Below are 14,748 nucleotides of genomic sequence, written 5' to 3' on the forward strand. Positions count from 1 at the left end.
CATCTTGACAAGAGACTTACTTGGAATCCACACACAAGACTGAAACGACAAGAAACTGCTCGTAGATTCCGATTGCTACAACACTTACCTTACAAACGCTCTAAACTTCCCATTCACTTCAAAACATTAGTATACACTACAGTAATCAGACCAATTTGGACACATGGAATTGAGCTCTGGGGCTCCACCAAACCATCAAATTCCTCCCGCATCCAATCCTTACAATCCAAAATCCTACGTAAAATCCTTGATGCTCCTTATTACGTTACAAATAAACTCATTCACAAAGACCTTAACATCCCATTCTTTGCAGATTTGACCCAAAACAGATATGCGTCTTTTCATCCCAAACTCCTTAACCATCCTAACCCAATAATTCTTAATCTTTCATTCTTAACAATCCCTGATAATCCTCCGAGGCGTCTGAAAATAGGGACCTTCTAATTTAAATTAATGTTAGAAGTACCACCGATAGGTGCTTCCTTCCCAAGATTTTCAATTGTATATGAAACATACAACATATTTACTTATTGTATTATTTTGTACAGTTGTAAATTACATTAAATAAATAAAAAAAAAAAATGTTTTTAGCTCTAATGAAGGCTAGAAATTCTGGCCGAAACACTGGCACGATTAAATAAGTTACTTCAACTTATTTGTGTTTTATTTTGACCGCACCCCCCAACTATCTTCTCCACGAATATAACAGAATAATTTATACATAAGATAAGGCTAAAAAAAAAAATCTGACACATCACACCTATATAAAATATTTATTTTTTCAGTTTTTTAGACACTACTTGCATATCTTATATTATACATATTTTCTTACCTACGTGATATTATATTTCATCTGTCACTCTTTTCAATCTACTACCATACCATTCCACGATTATCAATCAATTAAAATTTTGTACTATTCAATTATCAGTTATCAATTTTTTATCATTTATGATTTAATTCAATATTTTGTATAAATCTAAATTGGTTTGTATACTATTCCTTTTCAATTGTATGTTTCTCTAAATGTTGTTGTTATCTCTTTTGTTCTATAGCCCTGATGAAGACCTGAAACTCAGGTCGAAACGTCGGCATAAAATAAATAGATATGGTTTTGTTTATTTATGTTGTTTTTTGCTGACCCCACCCCCCGACAAACTTCTCCAATCATAAAATATTTACTATCAGCCGAGAGAGCTCGTGGCCAAGCTTTTCCTTCCACGAGTGGAATATCCCAAGAGATCCCAGCGCTTCTCTCTATGCCACGTCACTGGTATTAACAGCCAGTGGAGATTGATTAAGAGACCTAGAGACGCATGCGCTCAGGACTTGAGTGGAGAAGCTAGCCATTGCCAGAATTCTAACAATAAATTTACAAAAGGTCTCGGGGACACTGTCGTTCCAATCTTCGGAAGAGGATTATAAATTCATTTTAGAGAATATTTACTCTTCATGATTTATTTACCAAATTGAAAGCCATAATGGCGTAACATTACAAAGAAATGGAACTTGGAAAAATATAAAATGTTCAATAACTGTGTAATAATTAATGCAATATTATTATAATAGAAACATTAATTGTTTATGAATGATTAAAAGGTAAGTATGAAACTTATTTTTAAAATAATAGTATTATTATAAAATATCCTGTATTGTATAAATTAATTCATATTCAGTCGTAACTACTGATAATAAAACCATTACAAATAATGAGGATTATAACTAAACGATACTTTTTTCAAATAATCATAATATACAAAAAAAAATACTTAAAACTTAAACTTTATGAGCATGGTAACAGATCTATCAATTTAAAATTCGCAGTTGTGGCAAAGTTCACTAAACACAGGGTGGTAGAATGAGGCTATAGGGTCAACCCTAGCGTGCAAGACAGCTTCCTATATTAGAAGCACAAATGGGGCAACATTTTCTATTATTAGACGGGTTTTAATCCTACTAATTTTGCCATGTGGCAATATTTTCCTTTATGTTTTTCTACCGATAAAAAAAAAGTTAAATTCGATATTTCTAATTTATTTTCTTTAAAAATTTCATCAACTCCAATTAAATAATATTATACACATATCTTAAGAATGGTAAGAGTGAAACTATTATATGTTTCACAACAATTTACGAACTGATATTATTAGTTTTGTAGTTTTCACTGATTTGCATAATGATGCTTTATACGTTTTACTTTTAACTCCTGTAAATGTCTAATAATCTTCCACACAGTGAAACAAAAATTATAAGTGCTATAAGTGCTAGTGCTTTGTGATCTGAATACCTGTATTCATGGACTAATATAATTAGCTTTCATTAAAAAACAGGGCCCAGGTTGGTATAGTGGCTGAAATAGATCCCTCACTACATTTCATCATTCACCAACACATAGTATGACGTGTTCTATAAAACCTAAGGCCTCCTAAATTATATTATAGAATTTTATTATTTGTTGTTTAGCTCAAAATACTATTTTTACAAATGATGAATGGAATATGGCCCGGGTGCGGTAAAAAAAAAACTCAAATAGTAGAATTATACTATTTTATTATTATTATTATATTATTTTATTATTAATTCTACTATTTGAGTTTTTTTTTTTACCGCACCCGGACCATATTCCATTCATCTATTCACACGGTCAATCAACAATCTTACAGTATTTTTACAAATGTTTTAATTGTGATACAATTTTTATATTGTTAGAGATTTCATTTTTATAAGCATTAAACTATACATATTAAATACTACAAAACTAGTAAATAGTTTAGGGGAGAAAAATTTGGGGAAAATTAATTTTCAAATGTTTACGTTAAGTATCATTGTAGCGGAACAGTAAAATATATTACAGATTTTCAGCTCCCCGTTAATTTGATTGTGCTGAAAATTAGTAAAAATATATAATTTCAATGAAAATGAAACCATCCTTGTCAAGGGGAGTGCTAAACTTATCTCCTTTTTTACTACACATAATTGAGAACCTAAAAACTTGTATATATAGTACCTTAATGTACTATTTAATCATTCTTTTTTTTTTTTTTTTTTTTTTTTTTTTTTTTTTATAATTATATTCATTAACATCATTACAGGAGGGTATGAAAAAAAAAGAAAAAAAAAATGAAACCGATTCTTTGATGGGTTGAAGGCCTGCTGCAACCCACTTTTCAGAGAGATCGCCCCTCCACCAAGACCTGGGAGGTGGGAGAGCACTGTTCCCTTAGTCGACGTCCTCGACGAGGGAAGGCTAGACTCTTCAAGTCTGAGGTCTAAATTTTCACCATTCCACCAGCGGAACGGCCCCTACCCGTTCCAATAATCCACTAGCGTAAGCCAACCAAGTTACAACCTTCATTGGACCCCTCACCTAACCTTATAATGCCAAAAGGCAATCCAAGGTATCCTTCACACCCAACTATACATATAGCATACCTCCTATATGTACGTACCAAATACTCACTAAAATCTTTACAGGAGGGTATGAAAAAAAAAAAAGAAAATGAAATCAGCCGAACGTGCCTCTTCGTTCCAATCCACTGGCATTAGCTACATGTTCTCAACTACCTTAATTAGACCTTGAAACTTACCTTATAATACCACAAGGCAATCTAAGGCCATATTTCACTGGTGTACATATAATATTTCCTTGACATATGCATGTATCAAACGAATATAATAATAAAAAAGATTACGAAAAAAAAAAGAAATATTATAAATAAAAAGATAAGGATATGGCGTAGCTACAAATGATCTTCATGACCCTCATGTACGTTAGGCACAGTCTATGGCAAAAGCGTTCGAAGGTGAAACATGGTAACTGCAAAAATGAAAACGTTTACTACGTTAAATCGTTTGTTAGTTACAATGTTTTACCTTTAATCTTCAGTCATTCATCATAATTTAATTTTAACATTATTCTCTCAAGATAACTAATTTCCAAAAGATTCTTACATGAAATTATCCTTCAAAAGCCGATGTTGCCAAAACCTTTAATTCATAAAAATAATTAGATATCATGTTTTACATTAGCTAATTTTTATAACAGTTAGGGCCATTGACTCTCTAGAATGTTGCAGTTATCTTGACGAAACTTAACAAAAAGCTAAGTTAATTAGTTTCAGTATTCCCGAAGAGATAAATCTTATAATTGAACTTGAACACATCTGAGTATATGATCACTCAAAAATTTGGCACACAAGCACGTACAAGTAAAATGTAAGATTATGATGGTGGGATTGACAACTCAATCTATATCAACGTATAGCTGGCTAAGATATCTTTGTTCTGGCGTATGTATTCCTACTACGTTTGGGCTGTTCCTACCGTATTTAGGATCTAATTCTAGACTACCCTCATTTTAGTTCTAGTGTCATAGGAATTACGAAATGATAAACGGAGAGACATCGGACTTGTTTGATCTTCCCATCCATGCGGATTAATCAGGATCTAAAACCGGCCGAGTACTGAATTGTTGTGAGTTGAATGGTTGCCAAATGATGCCTAAGTATTGCAAGTCATCCACGGCAGTTTGGCTCGACCCGTGGCAGGGGAACTACGGATGCGCTGCTGAGAGTGCGTAGGGACGTGGAAGAGAGGGCGGAGAAATATGTCTTATTGATCATGTTTGAGATATCTTCCGCCTTCGACAGCGTTTGGTGGCCCCGTGTACTCCAGCGGTTGCAAGAGCTCGACACCCCCAGTAATCTATACTCCCTCGTAGGTAGTTACCTCAATAACAGGAGTGTCAGGATCAGGGGTAACTACTACGAGGTCGAGAGAAAAGTCGAAAGAGAATGACCCCAGGGTTTGCTCCCGCACCCCGTATGCCAGAAATGGCAAAGGAGGGGGATTAAAAAAAAAAAAAAAAAAAAAAGTTGCCAAATGATGTGTTGTGGGGGCTACAAGAAATACAGGAAAGGCCAGTAGACAAGTGCCGAAAACAACCTTTACAAGTTTGAATATTAGTACTTCTTGTTACATTTTGTGAATTTATTTCTTTGTGAAAACTGTGTGGGCTTTAACAACCAATGATTAAATAATTAAGTAAATTAAAAATTTTTTAACCGATACTAAACTAAAATATGAATCCGTGTTATAGCCCTGATGTTCATGTGTTTTTGCGTCACATTATTATACAAGTTGACTGAATATACTGTGTTTTTTTTTATTTATACAGCTTGCTACATAAAAAGATTACAGCAAATATTTAGAAGGTTCTTTTATACCTTTGAGTGCATTGCTTGAATTTTTTTTATTATTGATACAGAATTATGACTATATTTAATAAATTTTGTATGAATATTTTTGTTTAATTATCTATATCACTGATGTGGTATTCTGTGTCGAAGCAACCGATTGTGCTTGTGCATCATTATGCAATTAAAGATGTTAAAATCGTTAAGTATTTTTCTTCAGTAATAATTGGAATGAATTATTATGTTTTCCTTGTCTTCATAATTAATTCCTTGTCTTCATAATTCTAACTTCATAATTAAACTATTCAGATATAAAAAAGTCAGAATGTATGGTGAAAAATAGAATCAGTTGCAGTATTCTGTTAGTAGTAATCTATCTTAACATATTTACTCATAAATACAACAAGTATTTGTTGCCCCCTAAAACACATTGACAATTAACAAAAATTATCATATCATCTATACTAATTTATTTTAGTTCCAAAAATGATAAAACATAAGAAAAATTAATTAATTTATAAAATTTAAAGATTTGATCCTGATTATTTAAATATTAAAACAATCTATGAATAAATAAAATGAAGAAAATATAGTTAACAACTATTTTTTGTTTTCATTTTACCGCACCCCTCGTCATCTTCATAATTTGAAATAATACGGTCAATCATTATATATTAAAACAATCAATTACTTCAATTTTGTTCAGACAAAATAAGCATGTCTGTAGCCCTGAGTTGAGAAAAAATAATGACATTTCCCTGACATTATTGGCAGAAGTTTGAACAGATGTTTTTTTTTTTTTTTTCAAATAAAGTATACTTATTGTTTTTTTCTAACCTATATAATGCTTAACCAAATGGCGCCCTTCTAAGAGAAAGCATTATGCGAGTACCAAGTTGTATTTCGCCGAGGTTAGAGCGCAAATATTTTCCTAAAACACATACTTGAGGAAAGATGGGAAGTGGAACAAGATGTATGTAACCTTATTCATCTACTTCTTATCAGCCAACGACTCCGTTGATAGAAACTGTCTTTTGGAAGGAAAATCATGACGAAATTGGGATGCCCCCGAAGTTAGTGCGATTGACAAGGACTTACATAAATGGCTTGAATGTAGAGAACTTGTTCAGGGAGAGATGACTTTACCAAGGAGATAACCTTTCCCCGATGCTATTTCCTCTGGAATTGTAGTGGATAATACTGGAATGCAGCAGAGCGCCCGGTAGAGTGCACGAGAAATGCATAAAAACCTCAAATATGCGGCTGACGTAACAGTCCCTGGGTAGCAAAGAGGCAGATATTAGTCGCTGGCCTTTTCACAAATAGTAAAGGTGGAACATATCGGCTTACAGGTAAAAAAAAGTAAATGATATTAAGCAAGAATATTCACCAAGTATAACTATAAGGCTAAACAATCAAATCTTTCTAAAAGTTAACAGCTTTAAGTTCCTCGGAAGCATAGTAAACTCCATCAACGATTACCTTACTGAGGAAGACCAGAGGATCCTCAGCGCAAATTTATTATTTACTTTATTATTATTAGCATTATTTTCAATAAACTACATCCTAATAATTATGAAAGCTTAAACTAAGGATATACAATCCTATCATAAAACCCGTAGTTATGTATGCGGAACATGGTCCCTTACTGACACCTTTGAGAAAAATATAGAAAATCAGAACGCTCTTTAAAAATTAAAAATTCTTAGGGTGATGGTGTTTTAGTATATATTTTTTTCCATAGCATGTAACTTACCTCACGATTGGTTACGGGAGCTATCGGAACCTCTGCTTAATACAAAAACACTTCTGTATCTTGGAGGTGTAGGACACAATGTCACATTTCCTTTCAGTTTACGGTAATTTAATACGAGAAATTTGAACAGATGTTTCAAAAAGTATACTGTACCGGTAGGAGATAAAAGTATACTTATTATATTTCTAGAATCATGTAATCATTTCATTAGGTCTGGAAAAAAGTAATTTATACCACCAAATAAAGCAAAAATATTCATTAAAAATGTATGGTTATGCTAAATTGCTCTAAAAATGAAATAGTTCTCCTTATCTCCGACCTACAGAAATAATTGGAAATTTGAAAAAATCATTAAAAATTTGCTTGAAGAAATAGTCTAAGATTAAGGCGCCACGAGCAGATAAAACCTACAACACCGCTCGGCCTTGCATAGCTTGCATAACCTACACGAAGGGGCCAATCCATCAATAATGAAAGGAATATTTAGTAAGCCTTAGTATTTCATAAGTATTAATCCCATATTTAATATACCTTATTTTATTATATCATATGCTATTAATATAGAAGATATGTATTATACGTTATATATAAATAATAAATTAATAAGTATATATATATATATTTGATTGAAACTGTATGTGCTATAAAATTTCAAAATTATGAAATAAAAAAAAACAGTAAATATTTGAGAATGATCCTTTAAAGAGTTATTATATACGATTATAGAAACAATTTTAATCATAATAAAAAAAAAATCCAAATCTATAACATTAAAAAATATAGGATAGTATCACAATTGCAATTATTTTAACTATCAATATTTAAAAAGCGCTTCATTAAAGAATTAAGAGTTTCACAAGATAATTTGATTTTTATATAAAACATTAAGAGTTAACTAATGCTTAATTCGTTAATTTATATTATTGGCCAATAACATATATGGTATAGTTAAATTGAGCATTGTGGAAAACCAATATTTATAAAGTCAAATAATAAAATTAGTTGTTTATAAAAGATATTTAGAATTTAATGTAAAATTGTAATAGTTTGTTTATAATTAGAGAATATTGTCATAAGGAATATTTTAATTTTATATAAAGAAAGGTTTCAGAGAGCTTAACAAAAGGGTTTATTATTAAGAGAAAATATTATAAAGACTTAACATTAGATGTTGGTTTTGTAAAAGAGAGTGAAAAATAATTAAAAAAAAAAATTATATCACTAATTTAAAACAAGTAAATACATACACATGAATATATAGTAAATGATTGAAAGTATAAATTCTGGTGCGAACTTTGGGTTCAAGTTGATCTCTGCTCATTTTAAAACTGTAATTTCTTTATAATTCATAATGAAAATAGTTTCCCTTACTATATTTCTATTTATAGGAGTTACGGACTGTCAGCTGACAGGTCCATATCAGCTGATCGAGAACAGCTGACCGATTGTATATATATATAGACGGACAGGCTCCGCAAATAGATCAGTATTTTACAGCAGTTCAAGCGAGTTAGATCTTTTTCCTTCTTCTCTTTTTTGACATTGTGCTTTCGCCAATACTTAACTTAGGTTAAGTCAAATATAGAGGAAAAGTAAAAAACTACTATTACTATTTTTTAGTGTTTAAATGGTTACCATGGAAACACGAAAACTTTTATTATCGCCTTTAGTTAATAATGAAAATTTTTCTTAGTTGGTATTTATGCATTTTTTTTTTTAGTGCTAACAATGGGAGATGGTTAATTACTACAAATAAACAAAATTAAATATACTTTATAGAAGGATTTTCGAAAAAGCTGATATCTTAGCCATCTCAGACTATTTAAATGAAAATAAGATCTAGATAATATTAAAGAACACTTAATTACATATTGAAATCATTAGAGTCGGTTTTGAGAAAATTTAAAAAATGTGAAAAATCAATTCTGTAAAGTGGTTTTTCCGATTGGTTCATTAAAACGAAAAAGGTTCAGCGCCTAAGCTGCACGTGTTGCCTCAAACTTTTATTTATTGCTATTTACAACTGTACATTATAATACATTTGATCTCAGTTAAAATGGAGTGATAAATGGAATGTTACAGTGGAGTAGAGCAACTACCCTTTGGTAGCAGTCCAATGACATTTTAAATTAGCAGGTCTCGTGGTCATTTTCTTTTCAGGTGCCTCGGGATTGTCAAGAATGGAAGAGAGAGCAAAGTTAGAGACTAGTGGGCTTGGATGGTTAGGGAGTTTATAATAGAAGGAATGATGTCTAGTTCGGGTTAGATCGGTTACATATGGTACATTAAGATCTTTATGTATGATTTTATTTGTGACAAAGTAAGGAGCATTGAGGATTTTGGATTGTAAGGATTGCATACGAGAGTAATGCCAAGGTTTAGTAGAGCTCAAATCCAAGCTCAAATCCGTATGTCCAGATTGCCCTTATTACAGTCATGCAGATCAGTATTTTTTCTCCTGTAAGTTCAGGGAAAAATAGATTCTAAAAAGTGATTTTTCCGGTTGGTCGATTAAAACGAAAAAGATTCTATGCCTAAGCTGCACGTGCTACCTCAAACCTGAAAATCACTACTTATGAAACCATAGATGTGGACATACGTCTTATTTTATTGGCATTTAGCCGTGAGAAGGATTTAATACTGGACATTTTATGTAAGTTGGATAGCTCACATATCTTTATAAAATTTTGTGATTTTTTATAGGATGGTAATTTATCAATAAAATTTGAATAATCATGGTTCAAGAAGTACTTCTTTAATAAGAATTTAAGAATATACATGAATAGCAATGGTACACGAATTTAAAAATATATGTTTATTATTGTATATAAATAGGTAAGCATTCATATTAAAAGTAATAATGCAACTACCTAGAGCTAAATAATCATGTAGTACATATTTTTTTTTAATCAGTTTTATAATACTAGCTAACCTGCCGGAGTATTTTCTCAAAAATAAATAACTCATCTATCTATCTACTAAGTGGATATTGAAAAAACAATGTAAATAAATTTTAAAAGCCGAGCAAGGAAGGGTATGATATATTAATAATTTTTTTGTAGATTTTCTAGATATCGAATAATATTTTATATTCAAGATGGTGATTAAAATAAAGCAAGATTCTAATCCTAATTTAAAAAATATCAAAGCTGAGAGATATGGAAGAAGGACGTGAGGAGAAAAGCGATGAATCAGGAGTGAAATAGAATACGAGTAAGGAATTGGTTGCCGAGGGAGCCTATCACGGTCCCTCTACCAGATACAGATACATATCTCCAAATGAGGTAGTATCTTGTCACCTTGTTAGGCAACGCTACGTCACGGCACTCCATTATATCTTCTGCTCTGGATTATGTTGTATCTTGGATACTGACCAACTCTCGCTGTTGGTATTAATATGAAACAGAATAAGTTGTGACTTTTTAAATTAAAGAAACGTGTATGTGAGTAGTTTAAAGAATTCCGATGTTAATTAGGATTTAATAATTCAAAATATTTCTAAAAAGTTATTATAAAACTAATGATATTTCAATCTGGTATTTTATGCTTAAGAAGATGAAATTCCTCCAAGGCGTCAGAAAAGAAGATGGCCTCGAGACCAAATGTAAAAATGTTTTTAGAGTACTACCATCGGGTAGTTTCTCTACATGCTTGTACCATACCATTATGGTTTCCTCAAATTTACTCGATGTATTTATGTACAGTTGTAAATATCAATAAATAAATTTAAAAAAAAAAGAAGATCAAATGAGGGTATGTATTCACATAAACGACAATTCTTTGAACAAATTTAAATCATCTATAGAGAAATAACTCAGTGTTCTGAAAATAAAACAAATTTAGAGATACTTTTAAACTTCTAATGTGGAAATATATATGTAGAAGATTTATTTTTACTTTCAATTACCTATGTATGTACAGTTGTAAATACCAATAAATACATTTAAAAAAAAGGAAGATCGAATGAGGGTATCAAATCTCATAAACGATAATTCTTTGAACAAATTTAAATAATCTATAGAGTAATAACTCAGTGTTCTGAAAATACTACAAATTTAGAGATACTTTAAAACTTCTAATGTGGAAATATGTATGTAGAAGATTTATTTTTACTTTCAATTACCTTAATGTATATAATGTCTAGTAAGGGGAAGTATTGTGACCATATAAAATCCAGGTTTTCGACGGAATTTAATTTAAGTTTTGAAGTAGTCCTAGGTCAATAACGAAAAGTTGTACGAAACTAAAATTACAAATTTAAGGCGGGTAAATTCCGGGGGCGTGGCAGAAACATTGAAGCTAAAATCGACCGAAAATGCCAGTTTGTAGAATCGATTTTTCACTTTTTTTATTTACTCCAGAACGGCTTTAATGATTTTGATGAAACTCGGTGAATCAATGAGGAGTTAGGTAATCTTCAATATCCTATAGGTATTATAATGTAGTAAAGTGATTTTCAATAATTAATAAGTCTGACACTCATTGAAATAGTTTGACAGGGCTTAAATGCGTAGTTTTAAAAAAAATATTCACGTACCTTCAATTTTATTTATTTAAAAAAAGTAACCAGTTCTTACTGTTATTAATAATAAACTATGGATAAATATTAAATAATAAAGAAATTTATAGAATAGGACCATTATAATTTGAAGTTAGCTTTATACAATAATAATAAATTAGTGAATTTTATTAATAATATGAAGTATAAAATTGATAATAAAGATAGACTAAGTGTTATTTATAAAATAAATTGCCAGAATTCTAAAGGTGTGTACATTGGAGAAACTTCAAAAAAATTAAAAACAATAGTTGAGCAACAGAATAATTGTAGAAATATTAAAAAACATCAATACAACAGCACTGGAACAACACAGCATAAAATATAAATATAAATTTGATTTTTAAAATCCAGAAATTTTAGACACGGTAAGTCATAGTAGAAATAGAAAAATAACGGAAGCAGTATACACCACTAAACACATAGATAAAGCAATAAATTTTAAAACAGATACCAAAACTTTAGGTACAAACTACATAGATATAGTAAATAAATTAATAATTTAAGGTTGTATAATAGTACTAGATTTAGAATTGTTTAATAATTGTTATTAAATTAGTCATCTTTTGAGTAATAGAGGTAGGAGATTGTTGGTTGGCTTTAATCTATCTGTTATCAGCGTTAAAGATAACCATTTCAGAAAGATATTTATATCTTCTTATTTAAAAATGTAACAGTTTATTGTTAAAGAAATTTTATATTGTGACATAAATATGTTGGTATTAGCTGTATTAGACTAATAAGGAAAAAAATATTGTAATAATTAATCATGTGATTGTTTATAAAGTTTTAATTAGTAATTGTGATATATAGTAAATGTTGTAGACATGTTATGTATTTGATAATTTGTTTTAGAGACCTGAAGATGAGGTGATAATCCCGAAACGTTTTTTCATTACAATGATATAAATAAATATGAAACAAGGGTGTTGCTCATTCAAAGTTTTAATTAGATTTAAAAAACTCTTCCAGTAGAAGATATAACTTTAAGAAGATAATTTTATGAATAAATAAAGAAGATAAAATGAAAAGTAGAGACATTAGATTCGAACGAGAAAAGCCGAGACTGCCCGATCTCTCCCGATTGCATTATGGTTTTGATAAATTGTTGTATTTTTGGCAGAAACAAAATTTATATTCGTTGTTTCCACCACGATAAACTCTAAAATACGACTTTTTTAAAGCAACAGAGAAATAAAAAATATTTAATAACTTAAATACGAGCCCATCAATATACATAAAACTTGAGTACATAAGTATTTTAGTTTCTGAAAGTTATATGATGCGCGTACCGCACTAGATTTTTTCAATATCATTTAGACAGCAATATGTCTTATAATATATAATTATAAATATATTTATGAAAAAAAAAGTGTGTTTGAAGCTGAAAAAAGTTAAGATATCATTTATTTTTAAAATTATGAGCTAAGTCCAATAAATTATGTTTGTAATGAACATATAATTCTTTTTATTATTAGAGATGTATAAAATTTACGATTAAGAAACGTTGATCCTCTACAAACTTATTTTTTGTATGTCAAGATCTCTGAAATGAAATATATTATTATCTTTGAAATTGTTTTGTTTTTTAATTTAACAGCGGTCAATATTGTGGATTGCATATCGTTTATAAAAAAATGATTTTTAGAAGTAATTAATAAAAAACATGATGGAAAAATAATCAATTACCAGCAGAAACTTGAGATGCTAGTAATGATTAATCTTATTTAAGAAAAAGTTACGATTTCTCAAAAGAATTATATCGTTATTACTAAAGGCAATTGAAAGAATTATCGATTATCCAGTAATTAATAAAAGAATAATTAAATAAAATAGTAGAAACTATTCTAATGTATCTGTGTGTAGTTCGTGAAGAATAACTGAAAAATAACAGCTGGTTCATCGCTAGGGGTGCAAAGTTATTAAATGGCTCAACATGGATATATTTTTAGCAATGACGCAACCTGTAAAATAAATCCACTCGACCTACCTCGGAGGAGAGAATATCCTGAAGAAGAGATATGATAGAACATTGTGAAAGGGCATTGGTTAGTGTGACGCAATAAGCTGCCAGGACGCAACTGAACTGAGGAGGGAACTGGTCAACGACTTGGAAGGCATTAATGATCAGTTCGGTCACGCGAGGGTTCATTGTCAGGGTTGTCCGGGTTCCCTTTATCGATACATCTTTTTGTCATACTTATTTTAGGATAACAATTGCTTATTTCTGATATAGAGCAGGCAGAAATCGCTGTCACAACTAAATGGGCGAATGGAGGTAGTAAAATCAAATATTTATTAACAATGGCCGAATTTCCCAACTTCCGGAACCGGAACCGGAAATCTGCGAAGTATTTGCTGAAAAACGCCCTTTTTCTATACATTTTTGAAAATTTAATGTCTCTGAATACCGTTTATAAGTAATTCTGATTATAATAACCTATTAGAATAATTCCACAAACTTTTATTGCTTATACATTTGTAACGAGGTCCCTGAAATATATTAATGACAGAGGTGCTTTGCGAAATGTATAAAAATATTTGGGATAATAATTCTTTATTATGGATAAAAATTTATAGGAAAGAACGTTCAGAGCAATGCATTAAATGTTACAAACATGTTTAGCAGTAAGAACACATTTATTCTTTGAAATTGAGTAAGTAGATCATTTTCAGTGATTTCTATAGGACTTTTGTTTAATTTTGACGAGTAAAATAAATCACGCTATGAGATGAATTCTTCCAAAATTGAATATATTAACTGTATAAATATAAGTATCTTGTATCTAAAAAGTAAATTATTTTTTGACAAATTAAAATTATATAGCTAAAACAAGTTCATTTGAAATTTAAATTTTTTCCCAAACTCCCTAATCACTCAAACCCTCTAGTTTCTAATCTTGCATCCTCTTCCATTCCTGACAATCTTCCGAGGCGCCCAGATGGCCACGAGACCAGGTAATGTAAAATGTCATTAGAGTGCAAACAATGGGTTGTTGCTCTACCCACCTGTAACATTCCATTCTAGCTATGATCATATTTACTAAATGTATTATGTAATATACAGTTGTAAATTTCAATAACGATAATAAAAAAAATTTTTTTTCCTAGTTAAATGGACTTACAGATTTACTTTTTAAATACAAAATTAATTTATCTACACGAGATGCTCCCATATTTTTTTCATCATACTTTTCCAAAAGGGGATATATCGACTTTTGACAGAAAACTCCACACAT

General features: G+C 30.4%; 1 protein-coding gene and 1 non-coding gene across 16 annotated transcripts in view; both read right to left on the minus strand.

The window, feature by feature from the left end:
• Positions 1-14,748, minus strand: part of cac (cacophony) — a gene marked incomplete at its 5' end in the record, with an annotated part of 288,903 nt that overhangs the window by 85,051 nt on the left and 189,104 nt on the right.
• LOC112210531 (U6atac minor spliceosomal RNA) lies at positions 2,839-2,972 on the minus strand. The gene has a single exon (XR_002945207.1). It is a non-coding gene; the product is annotated as a U6atac minor spliceosomal RNA (small nuclear RNA).

Source organism: Halyomorpha halys, unplaced genomic scaffold, assembly GCF_000696795.3.
Source record: "Halyomorpha halys isolate HHAL.00 unplaced genomic scaffold, Hhal_1.1 Scaffold1394.1, whole genome shotgun sequence".
Classification (NCBI taxonomy): Eukaryota; Metazoa; Arthropoda; class Insecta; order Hemiptera; family Pentatomidae; genus Halyomorpha; species Halyomorpha halys.